Genomic DNA, 18002 nt, shown 5'->3' with positions numbered 1-18002 from the left:
ACGATGTAATATTGCGAAACTATGATTTTGTGGCAGTGTTTTGTAAAGGAATTTTCCGTTTAATCATCGTCTTAGTATAAAGCTATATGGTTGTTCTGGTATCAGTGGACGTACATTATGTATTTTTTCTTCTCTTGAGCACCATGGTCATGACATGAAGCTCAGTCATTGATTACTCGCAAATGTTAGTAGTCATCCGCTGTTTATCTTGAAGATGTAAAAGTAGTGCGCGTACATCTCCTCGTTAGTATAGTGGTGAGTATCCCCGCCTGTCACGCGGGAGACCGGGGTTCGATTCCCCGACGGGGAGAGTCTGCATCTTTTTGCCTCGGTCTCAAAAGGCACCAAGCTAGAACCGGCCCCGTGTTAGTGGAAACGGGGCTTGTGACTTGTACTCATGCATAATATTCTGCGGGTCGCTCAGCAGCGCAGCATATGAAACTAGACTCGGATTGTAAGTGTGTGGTTTTGATAATTGATGTATGGATGGATGGATCCTTAATAAGAGATATAAACAATAAGGTCCAGTCGCCAACTAATCATGTAAAATACGTCATAAACTCATGGTTGTTAAACCCAGAATAAAAATGAAGACGTATAACTAGGAAAGTCAACTTGCACATTTCAATTTTGGTTCGATATAATCACGTTGTCCTTAACCCTCCAGTGCAGGAGGGGACGGTAATGCGCATCGAATGTTTCCGAACCTGTGTGTGATACAACCGAGGAAGAGCCGATGACTTCGGGGGAGGAGGGGCAGGCGACTCGGAAGAAAAAGCAGCAGAACCCAATGCAGCCTGTAGCCCATTCAAAGGCCTACTGTTGGACCTCTGCTTATTTTGCAATACGTCTTTAGTACGGACTGAAAAATGTCCGATTTCGATGAGTTTGAGAAGCAGTTAAGCGAAAATCGGCAAGGTAAGTTTGGCTTTGAAGATCGGTGTATGCTCCCTGTTTTAGGGTAATAAAGTGGCCGGCGTGTCCTAGCGCCGAGGATGGTGCGGAGGGCACTTCTGCTGGTTCCGAAAAGAAAAGCGCGGCTGGGAAATCGGTGCCTTTTATCCGAGCGCTCGCCGATTCTGAAACCTGCCCGATTCTTCTTCTCCCAGCTGCCGCAGGATCCCCGAAAACTGACCGCTTTGGTAAATCAGTGACATTCTTTGCTTGGCATTGTTATAGAGATCGCTAGGCCTGCATCCATCAGTGCCCGGCGTACATAACATGGACATTTCAATGAAACGTTATTGGGGTGCACTCGATGTGAAAGCCTGCGGTTTTATTTATTTAATTATTTACCATTATACACTTGGATCATAAATTGTGACCCGCGTATTTTCATTCGCAGTAACACACTATGCATGGATGTTTGTTGCAAGCGTTATATTTTCAAGATCACGTTTAAAGTTTTATGCAAATAAAAACGACCGCGACCACTTGATTTAAAGTCCGCACTTAATAACAGTGTTAGTTACTTGGTTTTTAAATACTACGACGAGTTTTCTATATAATGATATGATTTTGTCTCTTTCCGATGCACAATAGCCTTTCCCTTGGGTCCGAAATGCTGGCCCTGTCATCCGTACAGAATAAGTCTTTCTCACACGATCGCCGTTTCTTCATGATGTATAGACTCTAAAAATCAGCCGCGTTCCCTGGAATCATAACAACTGCTTTTAGGTCGTTATTGCAAAGTCTTGCACCTGTATCTACCTTTACAGCGGATAGCAGTAACTAACAATGATGTACAGTTATATAACAATACACATATAACTTCATTAAAGTGCAGAGAATCCAGTAAACTGAATAAACTTAAGCCATACTAACGCAACTGAAATATACAACATGCGTTACAACGGAGTCGAAAGTAGGATTGATTTATGTACCTATCAAATGGCAATCTTGTCATATCAGCTCCTTATCACTAAATCACTAAAATGTCATTCGAAACGACCTGATTCGGCTAGACGAGCACTAAGTGCCGCCGTGTTTGATAAACTAGCAGTTCCAGTCATTCATATCTGCGCTCTGACTATGCCTGCGATTGCGGTAATTGGTTATTACCGATTTACGTAAGATGCATTGGCCGCTCCGTGTCTGTACTTTTGCAGCGGTGCATTACCGTAACGCTGTTATAACTGATGCATGAAGCTGATTCCTCGAGCAGCACCTGCGTTTAAATGCTTCACTGAAAACTGCACCTTCAGGGATTTATTTAAGCTTCTATATGAAGGACCTGCTGGGATAGAAAGGTGATATTTTATTGCTAGTTTAATAAAGTGCTGTCTGTCAGATTGAAACGATATTAATTACCCATCCATCGTCCAACCAGTTATCTTAGTCAGGCTCCCCTGGAGCCTATTCCAGGCAAATTCCCCATACAGAGAGCAGAGGCAAAATTCAGGCCTCCAGACTCGGAGGCGTGAGGCAACTGTACTCACCACTGTGCTCCTATATCATTAATTAGTCTGGTTATGTTTTTATTGTTTCACAACAGACTGACATTCAAGGGGATGTCCTTGTGCCCTTGAAATTATTAGCCATTGAGAGATGGGTGTGTTTGTTTCAGGAGGGTGTGATTGAATATGTGAATTGAATGGAGGTGCTTCATTCTGGTGAGGAAACTGGGGAGTTAGACCCCGTACCACATCTTGGTCTCCGTAAGTGACTTTTAAGGCATAGCGCTGGGTCAGTCAGCATCCAGCACCCCAGGGAAGTTGGTAATATGATTACTCTGTGACTCATGGGCTTCAAACCCACAACCATCCGGACACACATTCATAATCCCTCTGAGTTACACATCTTGGATTTATCGAAATGGATGGTAGGGGGGCAGTCATGTCGCTCCGCCCACCGTCTCACTGGTACCACGGTGTCGTCCCCCAGAGCGGGAGAAGGAGCGACACAAGAAGCGTAGCCGCAGCCGGTCTCTGAGCCGTGGCGAGAAGCACCGCCGCTGGAGCAAGGACTCCAGGGGGCGGAGTCACGAGAAGCGCAGCAGCAGCCGCGACCGCAAGGGTCGTGACCGACGGAGCAGCTCACGCGAGCACAAGAAGCACAGGTACCCCCCCTCACGGTCCCGGTTACAGGCACTGAAGCTGATATCTAGCATGGTTTGAGGCCTCTTAACAAGTTTCTTTCACAATCAACCAATTGGTTTCTTCGTGGTGGGAAGGGGGACTGTACCCATATTAAATTTTAACTGGCGTTTATAAGTAGCCCCCGCCATAGCGATGGGACCTCAAAGCCAGCCTAAAAAGTGGCGCATGGTCACACCCTCATGACCTTAAACTGCCTGCGATCCAAAGTTAAATGTAAACATTCTGCCATCTGTTTGTTTTTGCCAGATTCTGAGTGTTTACACTGTATTGTTTGGGGAAAACAACCTTCTGTTTTGTGTTTGGGCAGCTACTCTCCTCGGAGAAGCCGTAAGAAAAGGACATACAAGTACTGGGATGTTCCCCCTCCGGGATTCGAGCACATCACCCCCATGCAGTACAAGGCAATGCAAGGTTTGGATGCGACGCTTCCATGTGTGCTAGTTCAGTATTGCAAGGTTATGGTATATTGGTTGCAATGAAAGCATTTATTCTGGAGTGCCCTCCTCCCCCCTGCTGGTCAAAGAGGGAATAACACTTGGGATGATTTCAGACAGTGTGAAGAGAGCTTAAACCTAGGGGTTAGAAGCAAATGAAGGCGACGATCCGGATGTTCTGGCCGTCCCTGGTTGGGGTCTTGAAGCCCTTTCTCCTCCCCACAGCTGCAGGGCAGATCCCCACGATAGCTTTACTGGCAACATCCACCACCAGCGGCGTGGCAGTGACGCCCACCCAGGTGCCGATGGTCGGCAGCCAGATGACCCGGCAGGCCAGGCGGCTTTATGTCGGCAACATCCCCTTCGGCCTGACGGAGGTGAGTCCAGGCAAAGTCCCGCGTTGCCTTCTGTCATGCATACTGGTGTCATGTGTAGCTCAGTGAGTTAGGACACTGAGCCGGTCACAAGAAGGTTGTTGGTTCAAATCCCTTGGGCAGCAGAGTGATTTCACCATTGGGCCCCCGAGCGCAGCCCTTAAGCACTATTTGCTCTAGGAACTGTCTGGTCCTGCTTCTTCAATGAAATGTATGTTGCTTTGGATGAAAGTGTCCGCAAAATAAATAGATAAATGTACTAGACTTGTCAGTCATTTTTTTTCTCGTTTGCCTGTTTTGATGTCTTCAGACGTCTGCCTGTCTTCATTCAGTGTGTCTGCCTGTCTTTTTAGGAGGCCATGGCGGATTTCTTCAATACCCAGATGCGATTGGCTGGCTTATGTCAAGGTCCCACCAATCCCGTCCTCGCTGTTCAGATAAACCAGGACAAGAACTTTGCCTTCCTTGAAGTAAGAGTCTTTCCTGCCTAATGGCTGCTGTGTCCAGGCGGAGACCGCAGCCTTCCCTGATTAACGACGTTCTTCGTTCTGCCCTAGTTTCGGTCCGTGGATGAGACCACGCAGGCAATGGCCTTCGACGGCATCATTTTCCAGGGTCAGTCGTTAAAAATCAGGCGGCCCCACGACTATCGCCCCCTGCCTGGCATCTCAGAGCAGCCCGCCTTCCACGTACCAGGTCCGTTTTGCTTGTCGCCGTCATAACCTTAATCTTTATTTACCTTTGAAGAGCCGATCGGCAAGGCCAGTTTTTTGTACTCGTTACGGACTGACTGTCCTTCGCAAGCTGCGGATGTCTTGTCATATAAAGAGGGAGACTTTCACTTTTATTTACTTAATGTTGTAAATATTTAGCAGACAGTTTTATCCAAAGTGAAGAATGTTTTTTTTTTTTTTTTTTTTTTTGAGAAATCAGGGTCAGCCTGTCCCTAGAGCAAACTCGCCGGCCCAGTGGTGTGATCACCAGTGATGTGAACCAGTGATCTTCTGATGATAACGCTGGCATCCTAACCAGCTGAGCCACACACACACACACACAGCTCAGTCACTCACTTCTTACTGTTAACATAGGGGTGTTGTGTGGCTCTGTGATGTTTGCCCATGAAAAGAAGGTTGCTGGTTGGCAGGGTTGGCAGAGTGATTTCACCACTGGGCCCTTGAGCAAGGACCCTAACCCCCAAATTGTTCTAGGGTTGCTGGCTCCTATTCTAGTTAAAAATTCTGGACACACCTACTGAAAATGACTTGTTTTTCAGCAAGATAATGACCCAAAGCCCACCTTGAAGGTTATGCAAGTAGCTTATTACCTTGTGAACTAGGAAAGAGATGGTCCCCACAGCCCCCCAACCTAAACTCTATAGAGCTGGTTTGGGATCAGTTGGATGAGAGTAAGAGTAAGGTAGCCAGCTTGCGCGCAGAACTTGTGGAAACTCGAGGACTGTTGGAGAAACGGTCCAGGTGGGTACATATGTTAGCTGGTTGAGTCCGCAATGCTGTCATCGAAGCCAATGGCTCCTATTTTGAAGAGACAAAAATTTTGTCTTTGCAGTACTTCATATGCATAACTTCCATGCCCAAAGGCCTTTTACTATAAGGTGAATAACAGCTAAAATAGAGACAAATGCATTAAGAGCAGGTGTGTCCATACTTTTGACTGGTGCTGCATGTGTCAGCATCTCCCATGGAGAGCAAGATGGGAGAGACAAAAAACAGTCGTCAAACTGCCCCAGTATTTAGGTATTTTTTTGCTGGAGTTACATTTATCTGATATTATATAGGAGATAACGACGTCATACTGATTTGAAGTTGGCTTATTTCACTCGCGCCGTTTGCTCGTGGTCATTATCCGGCATGTTGACGGTTTGCTGTGATCGGCCGGCTTTGGGCGCCGTGCCGCTCTGTCTGCAGGGGTCGTCTCCACCGTGGTTCCAGACTCGCCACACAAGCTCTTTGTCGGAGGCCTGCCCAACTATCTCAGTGACGATCAGGTACCCCGCCCTCAGTCTCTGTCGCCGGGGAGCCGACCCACAACCCTCCTGTGTTTCTGTCCCACTGCTGCACGTGGAACTCAAGCAGGCATGCACACACACGCACACGCACGCACGCACGCACGCGCACGCACATACATACATAAAATAAACACTCGTCTCTGTGTAACTGATTAGTAGGAAAAGAAAGCCTGTCAAAGTTACCTCACCGCTTAAAATTCATTACAAGATACTGGGGGGTCAAATGTCAGCATCATGTTTAAAGCTAGCTGCTGAAAATAGCCGCACATTTGAGGTTTTTTTTTTTTTTTTTTTAAAGATATTCATGGGATTTATTAAACATTTATTAGACATGTAGGTAATGAGTTGACAGTTACATTACGCTCATTGTTTATCCAGCTGTAAATTATGAAGATATTGAGACCCCGCTAATGTAAAAGGTACGTTTCCCAAAACCTCATGTTATCGACTTGCATAGTTGGAACCATTCAGTTGTTATCTAATGTTGTTAGCAAATAACCTTATTAGCAACAAAGGCTTTGGGAAACGTGCCTTACAGCTGGCGGCTTGCCAAACCAGTCACGTAGCCAGTCCCTGTGCTGCCTGTTGCTGGGTACCCTGGAATATTTGTATATCGGGTTAATTGCTGAGTGTTAGTCGGATGAATCAGCCGCGTCGTTTTGCTGCATGAAAATTTAAAATCGAGTCATCTGCGCGTCACCTAACTGACGAATACCTCCACATTGCCGTACACCTGTGTTTGCCCAATCCCAGTCCTCGGGGAACCGCCGACTGTCCACATTTTCGCTCCCTCCTAGCTCCCAGCCAATCAGGAACACCGAATACCTGGTACAGGTGTGCTGAGAGGAAGCAAAAACGTGGACTGACCGGGGGGGTACCCCCGAGGACTGGGCTGGGAAACACTACCATAGACTGTGCTTGAAATGTGGGGGAGATCGACCAAGTCCCCAAACGCTTCAGTATTCGCAGACGTGCCGTGTCTCACGTCCATGTCCGCACACTGAGAACGATGACTTCACATCCCGTTAACAGCGATGGGGAGCTGCGGAAGAATCGTTCCCTACATTGCTGTGTCGCTCGAAAGGCAGAAAATACTTCGGACCTTTTTCCCGGTGAACGATTATCAGCTTCACTGGAGTTTTCACATCGTGCCCCATGCCCTATTCTGTTATGACGTCAGTGATGGATAATATTACCATAACAACATGCACAGATGAGGTCGTCTTACTCTGAAAGTGTTGAAAGGGTCACATTTTAGACATTTTCTACTTCTCATTAGCATCTTTTATGATTTTTTTTTTTTCTTCCTATATCGCCACCCCACTGAAATCGGCCCATTATAGACATAATCCATACAGGCATTTAATAGTTTACCTATTTATTTTGCAAAAGTTAATTGCAAAACGTTTTGCGTCCACCCCTGCATTGTAACATTTTGAGCTCCGGTGTCCCACTCACTTTAGCCTAAACTGTTAAAAATGGCAAGACTCAGCCCACAAGATAGTGATCGCGGTTTCAGTGAAAGGTAAGTGAGAAGTGCAGTCAGTTTGTTTTTCTTTGATTTTTTTCCTCCTTTTCGGATTGTCATCGTAATCTTTCTTATCCAGTGTGAGTCACATGTAATCCAAGTCAAGAGGAAGGCTGTACCAAAGCAGCACTGGGGGGAGAGAGTTTGAATCCAGCAGAACTGTTAATGTATTTCACGTCAAAGCCAGTAAATGTGCCATAGACAGGTGAAATGGAAACCGCTGCTTGTATCCTGGTGTTTACATTTTTTTTGCAGTCCCTGCTACCGCTTTGATACTTACAGCTCTTTCATTTTTGTTCCCCACTTTGTCCCCAGCTAGGGGCCTGTAAGATCGTTAAGTCTTCGCTCATAATTTGTTCAGTAGTACTGACCTACTGCTGCCATGCCAACATGTAACACAAGGCAAGTAAGACATTCCGTCCCTCGCACGGATATCCTCCCTGTCGACGGCCTGCCCCTGTGGGGGGGCTCTGTCCTGGAGTGCTCTTAAGCATATGGGGTCCTTTTTTTGGGGGTTGAAGGCTGGGGAGAGACTTATTATGCTGATCACAGGGTATAAATTTGATTTTTTTTTTTTTTTGCCCCTAAGAGAAGGTAGGAGGTAGCGCCCTCTTGTGGCTGCCAGTGTCCCAGGTGACTCCTTTCTGAAGTCAGTGGTTAATGCGGCTTTACAGTAGATTCCTGTAGAATAAGTGAGGAATGATGTTAGCAGAGCTATTTCGTCCTGTTTGGCTTCAAGCCGTGGCCCCTTTAGCAGGACCCTGTGGCGGCTCTTAGCTTTACCTGTGAGTTTATCTCCTGTAGGCTTTGTCCCTCTAATTAACTGCACCAATGTGGTTCTTGGTTTTAAGAACAGGAAGTCAGTGATTCGGCTGGGTTTGTGTTCTGCCGAGTCGCCCCCCCCCCCTCCACATTGTATACATGGAACACTTAACATATAATTAGCTGTTTTTATTTAGTTTTTTTTTTATATACCATCTAGCTTAATTATTGTGGCCCTTAAAATCAGATGCAACTCGGTCCATATTTCAAAATTCGTAGTTGGAATTATCAGAGAACTTGATTAGGAATTCAGTTGTGTTGTATATGCTGTAGGATGGGGGGGGGGGAATCTGTGTTATCATTCATTGACAAGAATCAAAATAGTTACTTTTGTACGCTCCCAGTAAGTAAGTCATGCAGAAAGGGCACAGGGGGCTTTGAGCTCTAGTGTTGCACCGTAATGTCGAGCCACTTGTCATAAAGCCATTTTCCTGATGTCTTCACTGTTTCCTCATGTCGTTTTGCAAAGTTTAACATGCTGCTTCTCCCACAGTTAAGATTAGCATTTCTAGCGAGGCGCCGTGCCTGGACTGTCGGGCTAATCGCCCCCCCGCGTCTCCTCCTCTTGCCCAGGTGAAGGAACTCTTGACGTCGTTCGGACCTCTTAAGGCCTTCAACCTTGTGAAGGACAGTGCCACGTCACTGTCTAAGGGTTATGCTTTCTGTGAATACGTGGACATCAGTGCCACTGACCAGGTGCGTGAGGTGGGGCAGCAGCTGGAAGGTCTGGGGTGACTCGGGGCTTCCGGATGGAATTGCTGACGCTTGTGTGGGATGCATCCCGCAGGCCGTGGCTGGACTCAATGGCATGCAGCTCGGAGACAAGAAGCTCATCGTCCAGCGGGCAAGCGTGGGGGCTAAGAATGCCAACGCTGTGAGTATTTGCCCTCGGCTGCCGCCTTTCTGATGTCCTAAACCCAACTTGGTTCCTGGGTGCCTCCCAGGAAGCTTAATGCCCCTATTTCTTGGGTTTATTTGGGTCCATGTAAATTTCTCGCTGTTACTCGAGACGATTGGACGATCAGGGGGTATCTGACACTCTTGTCGCCCCCCGGGACAGACGGCCATCATCGAGACGCCGGTGACGCTGCAGGTTCCAGGGCTGCAGCGGCTGCAGAGCTCCGGCATGCCCACGGAGGTGCTGTGCCTCCTCAACATGGTCATGCCCGAGGAGCTGGTGGACGACGAGGACTACGAGGAGATCCTGGAGGACATCCGGGAGGAGTGTTGCAAGTACGGCAACGTGCGCTCCATCGAGATTCCGCGGCCCGTCGATAGCGTGGAGGTGCCTGGCTGTGGCAAGGTGGGACCCGTACTCTCCTGTACCAGTGGCAAAAAGAAGACCTCTGTAGGCACTAAACACAGGCTCATGGGAGCATTTCTTGCACAAAAGTGTTTTGAAAACGGAATAATTTTTTGTGTAAGAAAAACAATCTGATTGGTTCAGATAGACGACGGACGATCTGATTGGTTCAGATAGGCGACGGACAATCTGATTGGTTCAGATAGGCGACGGACAATCTGATTGGTTCAGATAGGCGACGGACAATCTGATTGGTTCAGATAGGCGACGGACAATCTGATTGGTTCAGATAGGCGACGGACAATCTGATTGGTTCAGATAGGCGACGGACAATCTGATTGGTTCAGATAGGCGACGGACAATCTGATTGGTTCAGATAGGCGACGGACAATCTGATTGGTTCAGATAGGCGACGGACAATCTGATTGGTTCAGATAGGCGACGGACAATCTGATTGGCTCAGATAGGCGACGGACAATCTGATTGGCTCAGATAGGCGACGGACAATCTGATTGGCTCAGATAGGCGACGGACAATCTGATTGGCTCAGATAGGCGACGGACAATCTGATTGGCTCAGATAGGCGACGGACAATCTGATTGGCTCAGATAGGCGACGGACAATCTGATTGGCTCAGATAGGCGACGGACAATCTGATTGGCTCAGATAGGCGACGGACAATCTGATTGGCTCAGATAGGCGACGGACAATCTGATTGGCTCAGATAGGCGACGGACAATCTGATTGGCTCAGATAGGCGACGGACAATCTGATTGGCTCAGATAGGCGACGGACAATCTGATTGGCTCAGATAGGCGACGGACAATCTGATTGGCTCAGATAGGCGACGGACAATCTGATTGGCTCAGATAGGCGACGGACAATCTGATTGGCTCAGATAGGCGACGGACAATCTGATTGGCTCAGATAGGCGACGGACAATCTGATTGGCTCAGATAGGCGACGGACAATCTGATTGGCTCAGATAGGCGACGGACAATCTGATTGGCTCAGATAGGCGACGGACAATCTGATTGGCTCAGATAGGCGACGGACAATCTGATTGGCTCAGATAGGCGACGGACAATCTGATTGGCTCAGATAGGCGACGGACAATCTGATTGGCTCAGATAGGCGACGGACAATCTGATTGGCTCAGATAGGCGACGGACAATCTGATTGGCTCAGATAGGCGACGGACAATCTGATTGGCTCAGATAGGCGACGGACAATCTGATTGGCTCAGATAGGCGACGGACAATCTGATTGGCTCAGATAGGCGACGGACAATCTGATTGGCTCAGATAGGCGACGGACAATCTGATTGGCTCAGATAGGCGACGGACAATCTGATTGGCTCAGATAGGCGACGGACAATCTGATTGGCTCAGATAGGCGACGGACAATCTGATTGGCTCAGATAGGCGACGGACAATCTGATTGGCTCAGATAGGCGACGGACAATCTGATTGGCTCAGATAGGCGACGGACAATCTGATTGGCTCAGATAGGCGACGGACAATCTGATTGGCTCAGATAGGCGACGGACAATCTGATTGGCTCAGATAGGCGACGGACAATCTGATTGGCTCAGATAGGCGACGGACAATCTGATTGGCTCAGATAGGCGACGGACAATCTGATTGGCTCAGATAGGCGACGGACAATCTGATTGGCTCAGATAGGCGACGGACAATCTGATTGGCTCAGATAGGCGACGGACAATCTGATTGGCTCAGATAGGCGACGGACAATCTGATTGGCTCAGATAGGCGACGGACAATCTGATTGGCTCAGATAGGCGACGGACAATCTGATTGGCTCAGATAGGCGACGGACAATCTGATTGGCTCAGATAGGCGACGGACAAGCTGATTGGCTCAGATAGGCGACGGACAAGCTGATTGGCTCAGATAGGCGACGGACAAGCTGATTGGCTCAGATAGGCGACGGACAATCTGATTGGCTCAGATAGGCGACGGACAATCTGATTGGCTCAGATAGGCGACGGACAATCTGATTGGCTCAGATAGGCGACGGACAATCTGATTGGCTCAGATAGGCGACGGACAATCTGATTGGCTCAGATAGGCGACGGACAATCTGATTGGCTCAGATAGGCGACGGACAATCTGATTGGCTCAGATAGGCGACGGACAATCTGATTGGCTCAGATAGGCGACGGACAATCTGATTGGCTCAGATAGGCGACGGACAATCTGATTGGCTCAGATAGGCGACGGACAATCTGATTGGCTCAGATAGGCGACGGACAATCTGATTGGCTCAGATAGGCGACGGACAATCTGATTGGCTCAGATAGGCGACGGACAATCTGATTGGCTCAGATAGGCGACGGACAATCTGATTGGCTCAGATAGGCGACGGACAATCTGATTGGCTCAGATAGGCGACGGACAATCTGATTGGCTCAGATAGGCGACGGACAATCTGATTGGCTCAGATAGGCGACGGACAATCTGATTGGCTCAGATAGGCGACGGACAATCTGATTGGCTCAGATAGGCGACGGACAATCTGATTGGCTCAGATAGGCGACGGACAATCTGATTGGCTCAGATAGGCGACGGACAATCTGATTGGCTCAGATAGGCGACGGACAATCTGATTGGCTCAGATAGGCGACGGACAATCTGATTGGCTCAGATAGGCGACGGACAATCTGATTGGCTCAGATAGGCGACGGACTATCTGATTGGCTCAGATAGGCGACGGACTATCTGAACCAATCAGATCGTCCGTCGCCTATCTGGACCAATCAGATCGTCCGTCGCCTATCTGAGCCAATCAGATCGTCCGTCGCCTATCTGAACCAATCAGATTGTCCGTCGCCTATCTGAGCCAATCAGATTGTCCGTCGCCTATCTGAGCCAATCAGATTGTCCGTCGCCTATCTGAGCCAATCAGATTGTCCGTCGCCTATCTGAGCCAATCAGATTGTCCGTCGCCTATCTGAGCCAATCAGATTGTCCGTCGCCTATCTGAGCCAATCAGATTGTCCGTCGCCTATCTGAGCCAATCAGATTGTCCGTCGCCTATCTGAGCCAATCAGATTGTCCGTCGCCTATCTGAGCCAATCAGATTGTCCGTCGCCTATCTGAGCCAATCAGATTGTCCGTCGCCTATCTGAACCAATCAGATCGTCCGTCGCCTATCTGAACCAATCAGATCGTCCGTCGCCTATCTGAGCCAATCAGATCGTCCGTCGCCTATCTGAGCCAATCAGATCGTCCGTCGCCTATCTGAGCCAATCAGATCGTCCGTCGCCTATCTGAGCCAATCAGATCGTCCGTCGCCTATCTGAGCCAATCAGATCGTCCGTCGCCTATCTGAGCCAATCAGATCGTCCGTCGCCTATCTGAGCCAATCAGATCGTCCGTCGCCTATCTGAGCCAATCAGATCGTCCGTCGCCTATCTGAGCCAATCAGATCGTCCGTCGCCTATCTGAGCCAATCAGATCGTCCGTCGCCTATCTGAGCCAATCAGATCGTCCGTCGCCTATCTGAGCCAATCAGATCGTCCGTCGCCTATCTGAGCCAATCAGATCGTCCGTCGCCTATCTGAGCCAATCAGATCGTCCGTCGCCTATCTGAGCCAATCAGATCGTCCGTCGCCTATCTGAGCCAATCAGATCGTCCGTCGCCTATCTGAGCCAATCAGATTGTCCGTCGCCTATCTGAGCCAATCAGATTGTCCGTCGCCTATCTGAGCCAATCAGATTGTCCGTCGCCTATCTGAGCCAATCAGATTGTCCGTCGCCTATCTGAGCCAATCAGATTGTCCGTCGCCTATCTGAGCCAATCAGATTGTCCGTCGCCTATCTGAGCCAATCAGATTGTCCGTCGCCTATCTGAGCCAATCAGATTGTCCGTCGCCTATCTGAGCCAATCAGATTGTCCGTCGCCTATCTGAGCCAATCAGATTGTCCGTCGCCTATCTGAGCCAATCAGATTGTCCGTCGCCTATCTGAGCCAATCAGATTGTCCGTCGCCTATCTGAGCCAATCAGATTGTCCGTCGCCTATCTGAGCCAATCAGATTGTCCGTCGCCTATCTGAGCCAATCAGATTGTCCGTCGCCTATCTGAGCCAATCAGATTGTCCGTCGCCTATCTGAGCCAATCAGATTGTCCGTCGCCTATCTGAGCCAATCAGATTGTCCGTCGCCTATCTGAGCCAATCAGATTGTCCGTCGCCTATCTGAGCCAATCAGATTGTCCGTCGCCTATCTGAGCCAATCAGATTGTCCGTCGCCTATCTGAGCCAATCAGATTGTCCGTCGCCTATCTGAGCCAATCAGATTGTCCGTCGCCTATCTGAGCCAATCAGATTGTCCGTCGCCTATCTGAGCCAATCAGATTGTCCGTCGCCTATCTGAGCCAATCAGATTGTCCGTCGCCTATCTGAGCCAATCAGATTGTCCGTCGCCTATCTGAGCCAATCAGATTGTCCGTCGCCTATCTGAGCCAATCAGATTGTCCGTCGCCTATCTGAGCCAATCAGATTGTCCGTCGCCTATCTGAGCCAATCAGATTGTCCGTCGCCTATCTGAGCCAATCAGATTGTCCGTCGCCTATCTGAGCCAATCAGATTGTCCGTCGCCTATCTGAGCCAATCAGATTGTCCGTCGCCTATCTGAGCCAATCAGATTGTCCGTCGCCTATCTGAGCCAATCAGATTGTCCGTCGCCTATCTGAGCCAATCAGATTGTCCGTCGCCTATCTGAGCCAATCAGATTGTCCGTCGCCTATCTGAGCCAATCAGATTGTCCGTCGCCTATCTGAGCCAATCAGATTGTCCGTCGCCTATCTGAGCCAATCAGATTGTCCGTCGCCTATCTGAGCCAATCAGATTGTCCGTCGCCTATCTGAGCCAATCAGATTGTCCGTCGCCTATCTGAGCCAATCAGATTGTCCGTCGCCTATCTGAGCCAATCAGATTGTCCGTCGCCTATCTGAGCCAATCAGATTGTCCGTCGCCTATCTGAGCCAATCAGATTGTCCGTCGCCTATCTGAGCCAATCAGATTGTCCGTCGCCTATCTGAGCCAATCAGATTGTCCGTCGCCTATCTGAGCCAATCAGATTGTCCGTCGCCTATCTGAGCCAATCAGATTGTCCGTCGCCTATCTGAGCCAATCAGATTGTCCGTCGCCTATCTGAGCCAATCAGATTGTCCGTCGCCTATCTGAGCCAATCAGATTGTCCGTCGCCTATCTGAGCCAATCAGATTGTCCGTCGCCTATCTGAGCCAATCAGATTGTCCGTCGCCTATCTGAGCCAATCAGATTGTCCGTCGCCTATCTGAGCCAATCAGATTGTCCGTCGCCTATCTGAGCCAATCAGATTGTCCGTCGCCTATCTGAGCCAATCAGATTGTCCGTCGCCTATCTGAGCCAATCAGATTGTCCGTCGCCTATCTGAGCCAATCAGATTGTCCGTCGCCTATCTGAGCCAATCAGATTGTCCGTCGCCTATCTGAGCCAATCAGATTGTCCGTCGCCTATCTGAGCCAATCAGATTGTCCGTCGCCTATCTGAGCCAATCAGATTGTCCGTCGCCTATCTGAGCCAATCAGATTGTCCGTCGCCTATCTGAGCCAATCAGATTGTCCGTCGCCTATCTGAGCCAATCAGATTGTCCGTCGCCTATCTGAGCCAATCAGATTGTCCGTCGCCTATCTGAGCCAATCAGATTGTCCGTCGCCTATCTGAGCCAATCAGATTGTCCGTCGCCTATCTGAGCCAATCAGATTGTCCGTCGCCTATCTGAGCCAATCAGATTGTCCGTCGCCTATCTGAGCCAATCAGATTGTCCGTCGCCTATCTGAGCCAATCAGATTGTCCGTCGCCTATCTGAGCCAATCAGATTGTCCGTCGCCTATCTGAGCCAATCAGATTGTCCGTCGCCTATCTGAGCCAATCAGATTGTCCGTCGCCTATCTGAGCCAATCAGATTGTCCGTCGCCTATCTGAGCCAATCAGATTGTCCGTCGCCTATCTGAGCCAATCAGATTGTCCGTCGCCTATCTGAGCCAATCAGATTGTCCGTCGCCTATCTGAGCCAATCAGATTGTCCGTCGCCTATCTGAGCCAATCAGATTGTCCGTCGCCTATCTGAGCCAATCAGATTGTCCGTCGCCTATCTGAGCCAATCAGATTGTCCGTCGCCTATCTGAGCCAATCAGATTGTCCGTCGCCTATCTGAGCCAATCAGATTGTCCGTCGCCTATCTGAGCCAATCAGATTGTCCGTCGCCTATCTGAGCCAATCAGATTGTCCGTCGCCTATCTGAACCAATTTTTTGTGTTTGTGAAAACGGGTCTTTAATCGGGGAAACGGAGCGGGTAGAGCAGGACGGAACGCAGGCATTGACAAACTACAATGACGGACAGGGCAAACAGGTAAGACCAGGACTTAAAATAGGTCATGACTAATCAAAGTAATCGGGCAAAGCAGGAGACGATCAGGGAAGCACACGTGGGTAATCAGGGGGCGTGGCACACACGAGGAGCGGACAAGCCGGGCATATATGTATATCTATATAAAACCTCATTAATGAGGGACAGGGAACAGAACGGACAGACAGAACTGGCACAGGGGAAGGAGCCAGGACAAGACTTGACATAAGACAGGAAAGGCAGAGAAACAGATCAGAAAGGGGGACACGGAGGGAACAGGCAGGACAAAAGGACCGGGAGTGAACGAAGGGAACATCGGGGAAAGAGGAGCAGAAGCCAGAGGGACGAGGGACAAAGAGAGGAGGGACAGAGACAGGAGGAACAAAGCGAGGGGGAGCAGAGGCAGGAGGGACAAAGACGGGAGGCCAGGGAGAGAAGGAGGGGGAACCAAGAGGAGCCCGAGGGAGACCCAGCGGGCGACGGGAGGCAGCCGGAAGGGCTGCAGGCGGCCGGGAGGCCGGAGCCGGAGGGGCCGAGGAGATGGGGTGAGGGACAGACGCAGGGACGAAGGAGGGAGTCGGAGGGGAGACCAGGGAAGGGGACGAAGGAGCTGGAAGGGACCCTGGCGAGGGCAAGGAGAGAGGGGGAGCCGCAGCAGACGGCGACGTCCTCCGACACGCCAGAGCGGGAGGACCAGCAGGCGAATGAGGAGCCGCCGTCGGGGGGCCCGCAGGCAACCGATAAGACGCCGGAGGAGGGACCGAGGCAGGGCGACGAGGCCGCGGAGGGGGACCCGCAGACGACAGCCGACCCGGAGGGCCAGGACCCGCAGGCGCCGACCAAGCCCTAGCGCCGGCGAGGGAGGGCGAGCCAGGGGGCTGGGCGGGTGGGACCCCAGCCGTGCGTCTGTGTCCTCTCCCCTTATGGGACACAGACATAAGGACCTGCGGCCGGGGTCGGGCTCGTCGGGGTGAGGGTACCAGAGTCACAGGGGGAGAAGGGACTGGAGTGGGGCCAGGGACTGGAGCTGCAGGCTGCAGAGGGGGCGCCTGCCCGGGAGCTGCAGGCAGGGAAAGCGCCTCGGACGTGGGCGCGGTAGCTGCAGGCAGCGGAGACGGCTGCTCGGGCTCTGGGGCCGCAGGGGGCACTTATTTTATTATATAAAATAAGTGTCACACAACCGGGGTGACATGCCTTGCCTGCTTGTGGGATGAGGAAGACTCAGGGACTGGAAATGGGATTAAAACTGAAGATGTGCTCATTCCTTTGTGTATTTACAAATTTTCCTTCCGTCAGACATGAGGAGTTTGCTGCTATATTTGGCACTAATAGAGATTCTGATGCTGCTATTTTTATTGTCTATTAGTTTGTTATTATTTACAAGTTCTGTTGTGTTTTTGCATTTTTCTCTTCTGGTTAATTAACTGCTGTGTGATTGCTGTGAAGTATGAGTGTGGTGAGTAAGACTCAGGGACTGGAAGTGGGATTACAACTGAAGATAACATGCTTATTCCTTTTTGTATTGTTTACAAATTTCCTTCCGTCAAACATGAGGAGTTTGCTGCTATATTGTGCACTAACAGAGATTCTGATGCTGCTATTTTTATTGTTTATAAATGTGTTATTGTTTCCAAGTTGAGTATTCAATAAATGCTAAATTGAGAAATTTTGTGTATCGTTTGTTATTATTAGTGTGATATTTTACCATGCAAATAGAGGGGAAAACGTCCAATTATCGGCCAAAAAAAATCAGCAGCATATATCGGCCATCGCCTGACCCTGACTCCTAAATATCGGCATCGGCTATTGAAAAACCCATATCGGTCGACCTCTAGTAACAGTACATTCTGTCCAATTCATCCATCGAGTTAAGTCACACACCCACTTGAGGGGGCACTCCGGCAGACGTGAGGATGGGGATGTTCTTTCCGCTATAACATCCACTGCAGAAGTACATCTCGCTCCTGTTCACAGGGCTTACTTCAATGATGAAGCAGGG

General features: G+C 49.6%; 1 non-coding gene across 1 annotated transcript; it reads left to right on the top strand.

The window, feature by feature from the left end:
* The first annotated feature begins 238 nt into the window (after nt 1–238).
* On the top strand, nt 239–310 carry trnad-guc (transfer RNA aspartic acid (anticodon GUC)). The gene has a single exon. It is a non-coding gene; the product is annotated as a tRNA-Asp (tRNA).
* The last annotated feature ends 17692 nt before the right edge of the window (nt 311–18002 follow it).

This window comes from Brienomyrus brachyistius, unplaced genomic scaffold (assembly GCF_023856365.1).
Source record: "Brienomyrus brachyistius isolate T26 unplaced genomic scaffold, BBRACH_0.4 scaffold745, whole genome shotgun sequence".
In the NCBI taxonomy this organism is placed as follows: Eukaryota; Metazoa; Chordata; class Actinopteri; order Osteoglossiformes; family Mormyridae; genus Brienomyrus; species Brienomyrus brachyistius.
The sequence above is the reverse complement of the archived record's forward strand: the minus strand, read 5'-3'. Positions and strand labels throughout refer to the sequence as shown.